The sequence below is a fragment of the Trachypithecus francoisi genome, unplaced genomic scaffold (genome assembly GCF_009764315.1).
Source record: "Trachypithecus francoisi isolate TF-2019V2 unplaced genomic scaffold, Tfra_2.0 Lachesis_group8, whole genome shotgun sequence".
NCBI lineage: Eukaryota > Metazoa > Chordata > Mammalia > Primates > Cercopithecidae > Trachypithecus > Trachypithecus francoisi.
The window spans coordinates 56,475,385-56,489,388 of NW_022681473.1; the positions used below are offsets into that span (position 1 = coordinate 56,475,385).

General features: G+C 45.4%; 1 protein-coding gene across 3 annotated transcripts in view; it reads left to right on the top strand.

The window, feature by feature from the left end:
* Window positions 1-14,004, top strand: part of DENND2B (DENN domain containing 2B) — a 184,667-nt gene that overhangs the window by 27,723 nt on the left and 142,940 nt on the right. The window contains exon 2 of one of the 3 annotated variants that reach the window (XM_033206352.1): window positions 4,565-4,605. The exons of the other annotated variants lie outside the window; for them this stretch is intronic. The gene's annotated coding sequence lies outside the window, so the exon portion shown is untranslated. The remainder of the gene's footprint in view (window positions 1-4,564; window positions 4,606-14,004) is intronic. 3 annotated transcript variants of the gene reach the window in all.

The window sequence follows — 14,004 nt, forward strand, 5'->3', positions numbered from 1 at the left end:
TGGGCGGATGACGAGGTCAGGAGATCAAGACCATCCTGGCTAACATGGTGAAACTCCATCTCTACTAAAAATATGAAAAATTAGCCAGGCGTGGTGGCAGGTGCCTGTAGTCCCAGCTACTCAGGAGGCTAAGGCAGGAGAATGGCGTGAACCCAGGAGGCGGAGCTTGCAATGAGCCGAGATTATGCCACTGCACTCCAGCCTGGGCAACAGAGCAAGACCCTGCCTCAAAAAATATGTGTGTGTGTGTGTGTGTGTGTGTGTATGTGTATCTATATATATATATATAATAAATAGGATAAAAAATTGAGGTTATAATCATAGCAGAATTTAAAAATTTATGCATTTATATGTATATATGTATAATATTAATAGATATATTGCAGAGAAATATAGGTTGATCAATAAAAGATTTTGAAGCATAATATGAGGATAAAATTCTGAAGAGGAAATAAAAGGAAGAGTTGACAAAAAGGCATAGTATAAAATGTATGTTTTTTAAATAGATGATCCACTATGACATTTAGAGTCCATTGGATCATTTAGATTCATTTAAGAGAGTAATGTATTTAATTAAAAATGTAAATATTTATTTACATAAATAACAAGCCTCAGCCTGTTATTAAGATGAGTGACTCTGGCCGGGCATGGCGACTCACGCCTATAATCCCTGCACTTTGGGAGGCTGAGGCGGGCGAATCACATGAGGTCAGGAGTTCAAGGCTAACATAGTGAAACCCCATCTCTACAAAAAAAATACAAAAATTAGCCAGGTGTGGTGGCACGTGCCTGTAATCCCAGCTACTCAGGAGGCTAAGGCAGGAAAATCACTTGAACCTGGGAGGCGGAGGTTGCAGTGAGCCGAGATCACACCACTGCGCTCCAGCCTGGGCAACAGAGCAAGACTCCATCTCAAAAAAAAGAGAGAGAGAAAAGAAGAGCTACTCTAATTTTGGAGCCAAAATTTGGGATCCTTAGGCCAGTACAGGATTTTTTGTCCTGATTTTTGAATTTGCTTACATGAGAAGCCTTTACAGAGTCCTAAACATTAAATCAAACTAAATGTATGTATTTACTAAATCACCCTTACTGTAAAGAATTTAACTATATAAACTCTTTGTGGTCTCAGGAAAGGTAGCACGTGTGACACTTTTCTGGTACAGGGAATTACAGGGAATTCTTTGGCTTTCATGATGTCTCCATCATGAAATAAGTGAAAGACTTGAAATAAGTGCTGTGAGATAAGACTGTGAACAGTCCCGAAAAAAATTGATGACAATTTTTTTCCCATTTGGAACATTTGTTTAGCACAGTGATAGAGACCTGATGTGGTGTTTGCGCAGGGCAGATTGATTGCACTCCAGGAGGAAACCATAAAGGGTTGAGTCGATACCACACAGAAACACGAGGTGGTAGGATGAGCAGTTTTTCCACATTTTAATATTTTCCATGATGACACTGAAAGCCTTGCCCTTAGAGAACCCTGAGCCACTTAATAATTCATAACTCCAGACTCTTGAGAGGGAGAAATGCAGGTTTATACCGTTAAATAGATGTCCTGGGCCTTTCCTAAGAGAGGCTGGAAAGGAATTGAGGGCAGTCATCGGAATGTCACCAGCACAGCAAGGTAAGGGACATTGCACGACTTTGATTCCTTGGGGAACAATCTCTTACTGATATCAGTATTTCCAGCTCCTGTTTTTAAAAAAATCTCAGAAAAGCCTATTTTTTTTTGGGAGGACAGGAGAGAATCCTGTCAAGGAAGTAATGAGTCAGCACAGGGGACCTACTATGTGCCATTCACAACTTGATACTTTGATAAACGGATTGTCTCAGACAGGAGGAAATCATGACTCAGATTATGTAAATCACTGAAGATCCACGATTTGAACCTTTGTTCATTTGATTCCAGATTTCTTTCTACTACTTTGTGACGCCTTCTTGTGCTGAAATCATGGAGAATGGGGGATACTCTGGATTGAATTGGGGAACTCATGGTATCCAGCTAACTGGCCTGAAAACCCAAGTACCCTTGATCTGGAGGTGTTTGGGGAGAGGAAGAATGATGGTTAGAACAGAGGAATCGAGGAGAAAGACACCAGGAGTTGCTCGGACTGTCTCTGTTTCGTGGAAAGGGAATTTTGTGTCACGGCATCTAGTCTGTGGTGGTGGTTTGGAAGAAGTGGGTCCTGAATTCATTTGCTACCAGTTACCCAAGGAAGGAAAATGGGAGAAATGTGGCATATGGGATTTTACAAAACACATTTTTTCTTTTATTTTTGAGACATGGCCTTCCTCTGTCACCTAGGCTGGAGTGCAGTGGTACAGTCATAACTCATTGCAGCCTCGACACCCCAGGCTCAAGCAATCCTCCTGCCTCAGCCTCCTGAGTAGCTTGGAATACAGGTGTGTGCCACCATGCCTGGATAATTTAAAAAAAATTTTTTTGTAGAGATGAGGTCCCATTATGCTGCTCAGGCTGGCCTTGAACTCTCGAGCTCAAGCGATCCTCCAACCTTGGTCTCCCAAAGTGCTGGGATTACAGGCATGAGACACCTGGCCTCACAAAACACATGTTTTGTTTGTTTGTTTGTTTCTTAATTTGGACCAACACAGGAGAAAGTTTAAATTTTTTTAGGGAAAGGGACTAAAAACAAAAACCCCAAACCTATTACCACCTTCACAACGTATAAGAAGACACATTTGCAAACCAAAATAATAAGTTAAAAACAAAGAAAATAGGCTAACAAGACAGCAAAGAAAGGACCTACTTATCTATTATATAGTAAGGTTAGATTTAAGATGTTTTGAATCATGAAAAATGACAGCATAAGTTTCTTGATATTTGTCAGTTTGGAAATTTTTATTTAGTAGTGCAACATTAAGAAGTTTGACTGTAGAGCTTGTTTCATGCTTTTTTGTAAAAATCATAGTTACTGTTGGGAGTCCATTTTGACAGATTTTGATGAAAACAGTATCAACAAGCATTGTAATTTCACTCAATATGGAATATTCTGGTAGATGGCAAGAAGGGGAGTGAGAACAGTTCTTAGGCTTTCAGTTCCGTGGCCAGGCCAGGAAGAAAGCCGGAGTAGCAGCTACTGTGTGTGACTGGTGAGGGCTGCAGGAAGGGGCTGCAAGGGCCTGTCTGCCCATGCTTTCTATATGGGGTGGGGCTAGAGGCTGCATAGCACCCTTTTTGCCCATTATGAAACAGGTAGGAGTCTATTTGAGAGGAATGCTGTGGATGGTAAAGACTTTCATCGTGGCCTGGACTGATATTTAGGAGAGTCCCTTTTGTAAAGGAATTATCCTGTTTGGTTCTCCAAAAAGAGATCTACAGGAGAAGGCACAGACAAAGGCCCCATTATTTTCTCCAGGGCAGCTGTTCATTGCGCTGGTGCTGGGAGGGGTGTGGGAAGCTTGCAGGACTCAGGCCTAGGTGCTCAGATGTGGGAGTGGTCCTGCTGTTCAGCCCCATTATTTTCTTCTGAGCCTTTCTTGTGGGGATTTTTTGCAAACTGCATTTTCCTCCAAGCAGCAGAATCTTAGCTTCACCTTTTTTGTGGTCTTGGTGCCCTGGAATTTTGGTGAATGCTGAGTGCCTGGGAACAGAAAAGCCTGAAAGCACCTTGGGAACTCCCCAAGTACCCTCTCTTTTGTCCAAGAGAGTGCCTACCTCTACCTTTCCAGGGGCCATGCTGGGGGAAGTGTGTGTGTTGGCCTCTCTGGAGAAGGGCATGCTAGCTTCCCTGGCCTGTTTACATTAGTCTCATCCTCGCTGCCCTTGATTACAAATGAGGCATTGGGCGGGGGATTTCCCTGCTTCCAGGGCTGTCACTCCTTCCTTTTGTCTGTGCTCTCAATTTTTCCACCTGGGGAAGAGCTGCCTTTAAAAAAAAAAAAAAAAAACCCAAAACTCCCCTTAGCTTAACTCCTTGTCTCATAGACTGCCCAGTAAGTGGATCAGTTCATAATGAGGAAGCAATTCATCTGTCTCCTGAAATTCCCTTCCCCTGGGTTCTCTTAGGCCTTTTCTCATTCTCCTGTCTCTGCTGTAGTTGTCAGCACTCCTTCCTAAGAAAACGAACAGTCTTCCCAGCCCAGAGGCTGGTCTGCTTCTGGGCACTTCTTGAGCTGAGTGTTGGTGCAAGGGTTCCTGGACCTTATGAATGTGTGCCCTGGCACTTTGAGTAGAATGGAAACCCTTTGAGGTTAAGAGCTCCAGGTTTTTTCCTTCCCTCTTCCCCACTCTGTATGTAATGCCTGTGAGAGGAAGGAGAGGTCACTGGGGAGGGTGACCACTGGTGGCCCAGTTTGCTGATGTGGTCACCTCAGAAGGAGGGAAAACCTGTTGCCCTAAGCATGGGTAAAAAGGTGGCCTCAGACCTCTTTGTTTTTCTGTGGAACCCCCCTGCCCACCTTTTCTTGTTCTGTTGAACAGTCTTGTTATCAGAGCCTCTGATAGAATTGAGGGATCCTATTTGAAGCCTTTTCTTAAAGGTTACTGGAAAGTATAAGTGAATTTTACTTGGTGGTAACAACCTTTCCACTCTTTTCACAGATTTCACACCCTTTGGAGAGTTTCTTTCTTGGATAATTCAGGTAGGTTTTTACGTTTTATTTTTTAAATCAGTGGACTTATTTCTGTACAGTGACTTCTTCAATTCCCCGCAGCAAAGATCCTTGTTTGGGTCCCTTGAATTTCCTCCCAGTTCCACTGATGAAGCTCCTGGTTTCCCAGGGCTTCCTTCTCACTCCCACAGATTCCTGTCTACCTTATCATGTCTCAAGCTTTATTTCAGCTTCTATTAGGCCAAATTAGTATCCATTCTCTCTCTCTCTCCCTCCTCTTTTCTTCACTGGAAAGTTAATGTTTTGCCTTTGGGCTTTTCTTTCTAAGCTAGGTTTCAGTTCAGACCTTGGTGCTGTTCCTGTGTTATGTTACTTCAGCATACATCTGTGTTGTAGGCCTAAGAGTGGTCAATGCTTCTATGTTGCTATGAGATTTTAGCTCCTTATCCTTTTGATCAAGCTTTGTCTTGGTGAGCACTTTTTGTATCCTTTAAGAATTCCTTTCTCACCCCAAGATCATGAAGATAGTCCTCCTAAGTTTTCCATAAATGCTTTCCCTCTTAGATAATATTCTCATTTAGACATACAATCCTATCTTCAGATCTCAACCACTTTTTAAACTCGAATTCCTTTGTTCCCAGCTTGTCCTCAGTTTAGGATTGCATTTTTCCTCTTTTGTTACCCATCTGCTGGCCTTTGCAGTGGTCTCTTCGGTTTCCCTCTGTGCTCTGCCTACCCAACTCCCACAGTTTTCCTCTCTGGCGTAGGTCACAGAGGAAATATTTAGTTAGTCCCTGCCAAACATTCTGGTTGTGTTGTTTTGCTTAAAAAGACATGCAGTAAACTGTTTTGATTCTTGGTCTTAGTGCTGTAGGGCAGATGTTTCTCCTATAACGGAGGTGTTGTGGTCAGTTGGAAAGAGTGGTGGACGTGAGTTCTGAGAATTGGATTCTAATCCCTGCAGTGTTACTAGTTTGTGGTGGGATCTTGTGCAAGGCACATTTATATGTCTGAATTTCCTTTTGTTAGAGGGGACCTTATTTCATGATGAAGAAGATAGGACTCTCTGAGTATGAGATGGGAATCCAAAGAGTAAGCCTGGAAGATCCAGGAGAGACTAGACAGGCAAGAGGCAGAGAACCATTACCGTGAGCATCCTTAGTGGAACTGGAAGGGAATTCAGATGACTCCAAACAGATAAAGTAATATATGTACTCACTTTGAAAAAGTATAAAACATGGTAAGAAAAACTGATGGAAATTCTCTGACAAGGATCACTTCAGGAGATAACTGCCTATCTATCCCTCTGCGTGCTGCGGGGTCACACCTGTTTGCTGTCACCCTTGGGATGTGGGAGGGTTGGCCTTCTGCAGGTTCAGTTCCAGAATTCTTCCTGCCACCTTCCACCTCCTTCATAAACTCAGGAATATTTGAAACTCAGCCCAGATCTTCACCTGGCTTGGATTTCTCCATCATGTGGAGATTGGCCCTTGGAAGTTGTAGCTTCCAGAGACCTTTGATGTTTGCTAACATGTCCAAGCTCTACATTTATTGATTATTGGTTCTGTACATGGCTATGTTCAAATTCTTATGTCCTGAGGATGGTATGATTTGGTTCCAGTAAGGAAGGGGAGGGTATTTGGGGGACCCTATCATCAAGAACTAAGAAATAAAGGGAAACGGCTGGGCGCAGTGGCTCATGCCTTTAATCCCAGCACTTTGGGAGGCTGAGGTGAGCAGATCATGAGGTCAGGAGTTCGAGACCAGCCTGGTCAACAGAGTGACACCCCATCTGGCTAAAAATACAAAAATTAGCCAGGCATGGTGGCGGGTGCCTGTAGTCCCAGCTACTCGGGAGGCTGAGGCAGGAGAATCACTTGTACCTGGGAGGTGGAGGTTGTGGTGAGCCCAGATCGCGCCACTGCACTCCAGCCTGGGCAACAGAGCGAGACTCCATCTCAAAAAGAAAAAGAAATAAAGGGAAACAACTGAGTAGGTGCCCTTTTGGTGTTCCTGAGAGGCAGGCCTTTGAAGAAGAAATAAAATGGTTTAACTTCTGTCTAATCCCCAGCCCTCCTCCCCAAATACAAATACTCAGATAGGCAGAGCTACATTTCTTCCTTATCCCTGTACCCTTCTGAAATGACTGAGATTTAATCAGATCTTGCATAGTTTAGACTTTTTTGTTGTTGTTCCAGTGAAAGATTTGCATTGGCTTCTTCTAGTACAGAATGAGTTGGACAAAGACAATCTCCAAAGTATTTTGCTGCTCTATGGTCCTTTGTAAAGCAGAAATTCTCCTAAAGAAGTACTGAGGGCTGGACACGGTGGCCCATGCCTGTAATCCCAGCACTTTGGGAGGCTAAGGTGGACAGATCACTTGATCCCAGGAGTTCGAGACCAGCCTGGACAACACGGTGAAACCCCAGCTCTGTAAGAAATGTAAAAATTAGCCAGGTTTGGTGGTGTGTGCCTATAGTCCCATCCAATGGGGAGGCTGAAATGGGAGGACCACCTGAGCCCTGGGAGGACCACCTGAGCCCAGGGAGGTCGAGACTGCAGTGAGCCAAGATTGTGCCACTGCACTCCAGCCTGGGTGACAGAGTGAGACCCTGTCTCAAAAACAACAGCAAAGTAGCCAGGTGCGATGGCTCACACCTGGTAATCCAGCACTTTGGGAGGCCGAGGTGGGTGGATCATGAGGTCAGGAGTTTGAGACCAGGCTGGCCAACATGGTGAAACTTCATCTCTACTACAAATACAAAAATTAGCCAGGTATGATGTCGCATGCCTGTAATCCCAGCTACTTGGGAGGCTGAGACAGGAAAATTGTTTGAACCCAGGAGGTGGAGGTTGCAGTGAACTGAGATTGCACCACTGCACTCCAGCCTGGGCAACAGAGCAAGACTCCATCTGAGAAAAAAAAAAAAGAAGAAGAAGTACAGAAGGATGCTTGTCTTTTCAGGGTTAGCAATGAGGATGAGGATCCATGCTCACCGTTGCTGTGCCCAACCCTGGGAGGCTCTCGGGCTGCTGAAACTTGCTAGAGAAAGTTATGGAGCTAAGTAGAATAGTTCTGGGCAGAAGAGCTCTGTAATGGATTCTGTATGCTTTCAAGTAGGAGTTCTCTGTTATTTTACAATTCTTTATTTATCTTTGAGCCCCTGTGATACTCACCGTGGTTTTTTGTTGTTGTTGTTGTTGTTGTTGTTTTTGAGACAGAGGCTGCTCTGTTGTTGCCCAGGCTGGAGTGCAGTAGCGTGATCTTGGCTCACTGCAAGCTCCACCTCCCGGGTTCACACCATTCTCCTGCCTCAGCCTCCCGAGTAGCTGGGACTACAGGTTCCCAGCTAATTTTTGTATTTTTACTAGAGATGGGGCTTCACGGTGTTAGCCAGGCTGGTCTCCAAATCCTGATCTCCTGATCCGCCAACCTTGGCCTCCCAAAGTGCTGCGATTACAGGCATGAGCCACCGCGCCCGGCCCTATATTCACCATGTTTTTATGTATTCTATAAGCCCTAACTCCATTGTGACCTGCATCCCTGATGAGGATGCCTCCTACTTTCCTGAGACTGTTAGAGCTAGGTGACATAGAACTCTGGGGTAGTTTCTTTTCTTTAGATAGATCGATACTCCCAGCCAGCCAGCTCGGGAGAATAGGCAGTGAGCATTCCCCATAGGCTCTGTAGACGTGTTCCTTATGAATGTCAACAATGTCTGGTTGAACTAATAGTTTGATCTGGGGCTGGATAAGAGTTGTGAGCCTATGTCTGGCATTTGGTATTTTCCTCCATTCTTTGATCTTCAGTTGTCCTAGGCAGGTGACCCAACTGGTGTCTGTCATATAATATCCAGTGTGTCCTCCCTGGCACTCCAATTCTCAGTACTCACGAACCAGTTGGCTTCTGTATCTCTCACCAATCACAGGTAATTGAGGTCTCCCTCAGGTAAGTGTTCTTCAGATCCTACTCACATCCTCTTTAATCCTCATCTTTCCTTCTCTTTCTGTACTTACGATTTTGCTTAATTGCCTCAGGAAACACCCTCCTTCTCCCCTTTCCTCTTTGCCTGTGGGATAAAAGCTAGCTTTGATGATAGCTGGTAAAAGTGTGAAACCAAGAATACTTCTGAAAGGACAGTCAGACATTTGGGAATGAAAGTAGATGGTTTGAAGAATCAGTGCCATCACTATTGTTTTTGAGAATGCTTTTAAAAATCCTTCCAGATATTCATCTTTTAATTAACCTGTCCTTCTTCCAGGACCACAATTTGAAATATGTAAAAATTATTTATTTATTTTTTGAGTCAGAGTCTTGCTGTGTTACCCAGGTTAGAGTGTGGTGGCACGATCTCAGCTCACTGCAACCTCTGCTTCTGGGCTCAAGCAATTCTCCCACCTTAGCCTCCCAAGTAGCTGGGACCACAGGCACGTACCACCACGCCCAACTAATTTTTGTTTTTTTGTAGAGATGGGTTTTGCCATGTTGCCCAGACTGGTCTTGAACTCCTGGGCTCAATTGATTCACCCACCTCAGCCTCCCAAAGTGCTGGGGTTATAAGTGTGGGCCACTGTGCCTGGCCAAAAATGATTTAATTTTATTCCTCTTACATTTTGTTTTATTGCTAGTATTTACAGAGGTATTGTTTTGTGTCGTTATTATGTATAAACAGTATTTCAGCCATGTTGGTCATTAATGAGCTTGTCTGCACATCTGGCTACCATATCTTGTGTTGTTTCTGTGGAAAACTATCTTCAACCTGTAAAGGGCGACTGCCTGAGAAAGGAGCTTTTAGTGAAAACACAGTCTGTTCACCCTCTGGCCCCTGCTGTTGATGTTGCTCTAGAAGAGACTGACTCTATTCCCATCATATGAAGAGGAAGAAAAGTGCTTCCAAGGGCTGTCCGGAGCTAGGTCAGGAAAGCTAGGTCTGTTCTCTTTAGTCTGTACGCTAGAGGAGCTGGAATGTGCCATGCCTAACTTTGCCTAAGCTCTTTTCTTTTTCGCACTATGTATCACACTGGGAAAGACTTGAGCTTAACACCCAATGAAGTGTTCCACCACTTTGAAAATCATGATGTAATTATGACAGGATCACATTCTTTAAACATACTGTTTAGTGGGGTTAGTGGAATTGTCTCCTCTGATATTTGACGAGGAAATAATACATTCTTGTTGCGATGCTGTATCAGGTCTTAGGATGGAAAGCGTCTAATTTAAAGCTCCGGACCTTTCCTGTAGAATGCATATGCTGCTAATCTACGAAAACTACGAAAACTGAAGAGGTCCCAGTGCACTGTGTGTAAACTGCAGCATCTCCTTGTGGAATGAACAGTTCAGGAAAATGGAATGACTTTCCAAACTCTACTAGGTTCCAGGTGACTGAAAATTTCCCGTGAGGGTGGGAAAGCTTATCCAGATGTTCTTGCTTGGGGATCAGTGTGTGTCATCCCATTCCAAAGAAGTACAGTCACAGCTGATTTTATCTTTGTCCTTTCTGTGGTGCCCAGGGATGCTCTTTTTGAGTTCATCTTTGGTCTTGTCTCTCTGAGAAAAGCAGCATGCATTTTGATCTAGGTTTAAACAGTTAAAATCTGTGGCCACAGGGTAAGGTGAAACTAATGGCTCTAAGTAGCCAACTTTTTACCTTTGCTTCATTGGCACCAGGCTGTGAGTAACTGAACTAACCAGCTGCAGACCCTTATTATGCAATTTTGAGGTGAGGATGGGTGAAATCCTAGGGGCTGGGAGACAGACATGTTTGGCTACCAGAGAGATGACATCAGTTCATTTACTGGTGCTGTGGAGAAAGGGGAGATTCCAGGTGCTTAACCTTCTTCCTGCATGTGGGGGTGTCCAGAGCCACCCTTAATCCTATTAGCAGCCAAGGCCTTTGCTTGGGAAAAACCGTATTTAACTCTGTGTCTATGTGTTGACATAGGGACATGAAGTTGGAAGGGGTCTTGTATCTTTGGCTTCCCGAACAAAGCTTTGAAGAACAAACAGACATGTGTCTATATGTGTCTCTGTGTGTATTTGGAGGAAGCACAGGCTTCTGGGAGCTGTGGTACTAACAGTAGGACTGGAAAAAGCCTTATGACCTCTGAAGCATGACTGAGGGAATCGAGCTGGGAGGCATTGGAGCCCATCTGCTCACCAGCTTTGTTGGCCTGTCGGATGTTGGGCTCCCCCTCCGGTTCTGCCCTCCTCCCTCAAGATGTGTTAGAAAATGAAGCCTGCTGCCTGGAAAGCAGGTGACACCAAAGCTTATGCTAAGAGGATCCAAGTCACATCTGCGGACCTGCCTCGGCCTCCCTGTGACTGGATTGCTGCGGGTCTCCCTAAGACCCTTGCTCACACTCAAGTGCAGCTGCTGCTTACTGCAAGCCGTCTGGGGCCAGCCCAGGCTTGTTCTGTGGGGGCCTTTTCCCAACACTGTGTTCTCGCCTCCTGTGGGCTTTCACATACGAGGGCCTCACCATCCCTGAGTTGCCAGAGTCCTTGTTCTGAGAACCCAGTGCCTCCCCTTCAGGGCCCAGGAAGCTGTGGGTGAGCTCTTGGTTTCCTTCTCAGCCGGACACTTCTGGGAAATGATCTGCATTCCTTTCTGCCCAACTCTGCCTCTGGGGCTGTGTGGGGTGTGGCTGCCTCATGCCTCTGCGAGGAGGAATGCTAGCGCAGTTCTGCAGTTCCATTGAGACCAGCCATCGAAGGTAACCGGGAGTTTGAAGGTGGAATTCCCTTTTCTTGCAGTCCTGAAGCCAGGAGCTAGCTTTTCATGGATTGTGATGAGGTGTTGGTTCTTTTTTATTTTTATTTGGAGACGGAGTCTCGTTCTGTCACCAGGCTGGAGTGCAGTGGCGCCGTCTCGGCTGACTACAACCTCCGCCTCCTGGGTGCAAGTGATTCTCCTGCCTCAGCCTCCCAAGTAGCTGGGACTACAAGTGTGCGCCACCATGCCCGGCTAATGTTTTTATTTTTTAGTAGAGATGGGGTTTCACCATGTTGGCCAGGAATGGTCTCTATCTCTTGACCTCGTGATCCACCCACCTTGGCCTCTAATAGTGCTGGGATTACAGGCATGAGCCACGGCGCCTAGCCGAGGTGTTGGTTCTTTTAAAAATTTTCCAACTTGCTTTTCTGTCTCCCTGTCACTCTGGAAGGCGGGGGTGAGGGGTAGGAGGAGAGAGAGTAGGCTTAGTTCGCTGTGATCCATCTTTGGCACTGGAGATGGGTGTGGCAGATACCTTTTGTGAGGAAGGAGTGTAGAGGCAGGGGAGAGAATCTGCCTGTTGGTCTTGGTATAACTGGGCGTCTCTGCAATCTGGCTGTGTTGACTTTCTGGGTGGTTTGTGAACGCATCCCTCAGCCCCTGAAGCCAGTACCATCCTTACCTGGTTTGAAATCTTTCAGAGTGCACCCAGCATCATCAGCTCCTGCAAGCAGAAAGGGCCTAAGGGAGCATGAACACACATTCCGTAGAAGTTAAGCCTGATTTTTTAAAATTTAAATTTAAATTTTTAATTTTTTAGGGATTGAGCCCTAGAGAATTAAATTTAATTTCTCCATCATTTTTTTAAGGAGGCAGGGTCTTGCTATGTTGCCCAGGCTGGTCTTGAACTCCTGGGCTCAAACGATTCTCCTGCCTCAGCCTCCCAACGTCCTGGGATTACAGGTGTGAGCCACCCCGCTGTGCCCAACCCAGAAGTTGAGCCTGAGAGGGAGGCTCATTGCCCTGTGTCTACCCAAGGATGTGTGTGTGTGTGTCTGGAAGTGGAGAGTAGGAGTGAATGCATCTAATAAACTGGAGAGGATCTGGAGAGACAATAGTGGGGGCTGACTGTGGGGAGCACAAAAGCTGGGACTTTTGCAGAGGTGTGTTTGCTCCCAAGTGGCCAGAAGCCAGGAGTAGTGGGGAAGGTAGGTTTAGGCATGCTAGGTTATGCTTGCATTGCTGAGTACCTTGGGTATGATGGCCAGGAATGCTTTCCTCTGGGAATTGGGTTGAGCTCCTGACAACCCTCCCCATTTTATACCCATTACATACTTATGTGATTCTTACCTATCAGGGAGGTCTTGGGGTCGTGTGTTGTAGAGCAGAGGCTCTGGGTCTGAGAATGGGCTGGTCAGCCAGAGGCTCCACCTCCCAGTGTGTTGGCTGCCTCAAGGATGCCATCCTTCTTTGCAGCTGCCAATCTTCACTGGTGTCTGTGCCCTGGCAGGATGTAGAGCCCTTCTCATGGGTGCTTTGCCTCTTTGGGGGCTTGAGAACAGATGGGCTTAATTTGAAGCAGATCTCCCTCTAGGACCCATATTAGAAATATATATTAGACGACAACTACTGGTCTTGGCTTTTCTTCCTTATGTGTCTCTTTCTTCCTTTTATCTTTCCACTACTGTCAGGCACTGTGAGCAGCCGTTGCTGTCACACAGGCGGATCAGAACATGAAGAATGGAGCTAAATAGAACTGTCTGCATGCTGCTCTGATGTGCTCAGGCTCAGTTTCAGAGAAAAGGTGGATTGGAGCCTGTAATGGGGGCTCCTTTCCCCCCACCAGAGTGGGTAAAAGCAGGGAGGAACAGGTGGAAAGGCACTTTAGGAGTTGGGAGGGTATTAATTCCACCTCTTCTCTCCTTCCTCTGTACCTCACCATTCCCTGTGAGTTGTCAAGGGCTAGAGAGATAACAAAGATCTTGCTTTCCACCATCAGGCAATGCACCCCTCGCTGAATTTTTCAGCTCCACTGACATTGTGAGGCAAATATTATATAAAGCTTATTTTCTGACCTGAGGGAATTTATAAGCTATTGGGAGAGACAGTATTTGTTAAACAAGTAGAGAATATCCAAGATCTTAACTGTGTTGGTTTATGGATCATCAATATATTTATAGTTCAGAACAAGAAAGTTGTATCTTATACAACCACAGAAAACTTTTCTTGGAGGAGGCAGGATTTTTCTGGTCTTTAAAGTTGGGCCAACTTTGTAAGGAGAAGAGAGGTGTTCACTCCAGTGTCAGGCAATGATCTACCTTGGAGGGGTAGGCTGAGCTCTGGAAGTCCTGCCATTACCTAGTTGATGTGAAGTGACACAGTGAAGGTGGAGTTTTGTGGAAATCTCTCCTGTAGATAGATGAAAATAGGATAATTTTGGAGAGGCCAGAGAAAGGCAGTGAGGAAGCCTGCTAAAGGGCATGGCAGGTCAGCAACAGGAGAGAGGAAGGGGGCGAGTCCTAGAGAATATTCCAGAGTAGACGAGGCAGGACTGACATGAAGAATGAACTTGAGGGGAAAGACAGAAGACGCCGACATTTCTGACCTGTGAGAACTGACCAATACTGACATGTTCTGTTTGTGAAGTACTTGGACTTTTCAAAGCACTTTTTCATTCAGCAAAGCGTTGTCTGGGCTCTTAGAGTTCATCTAATCT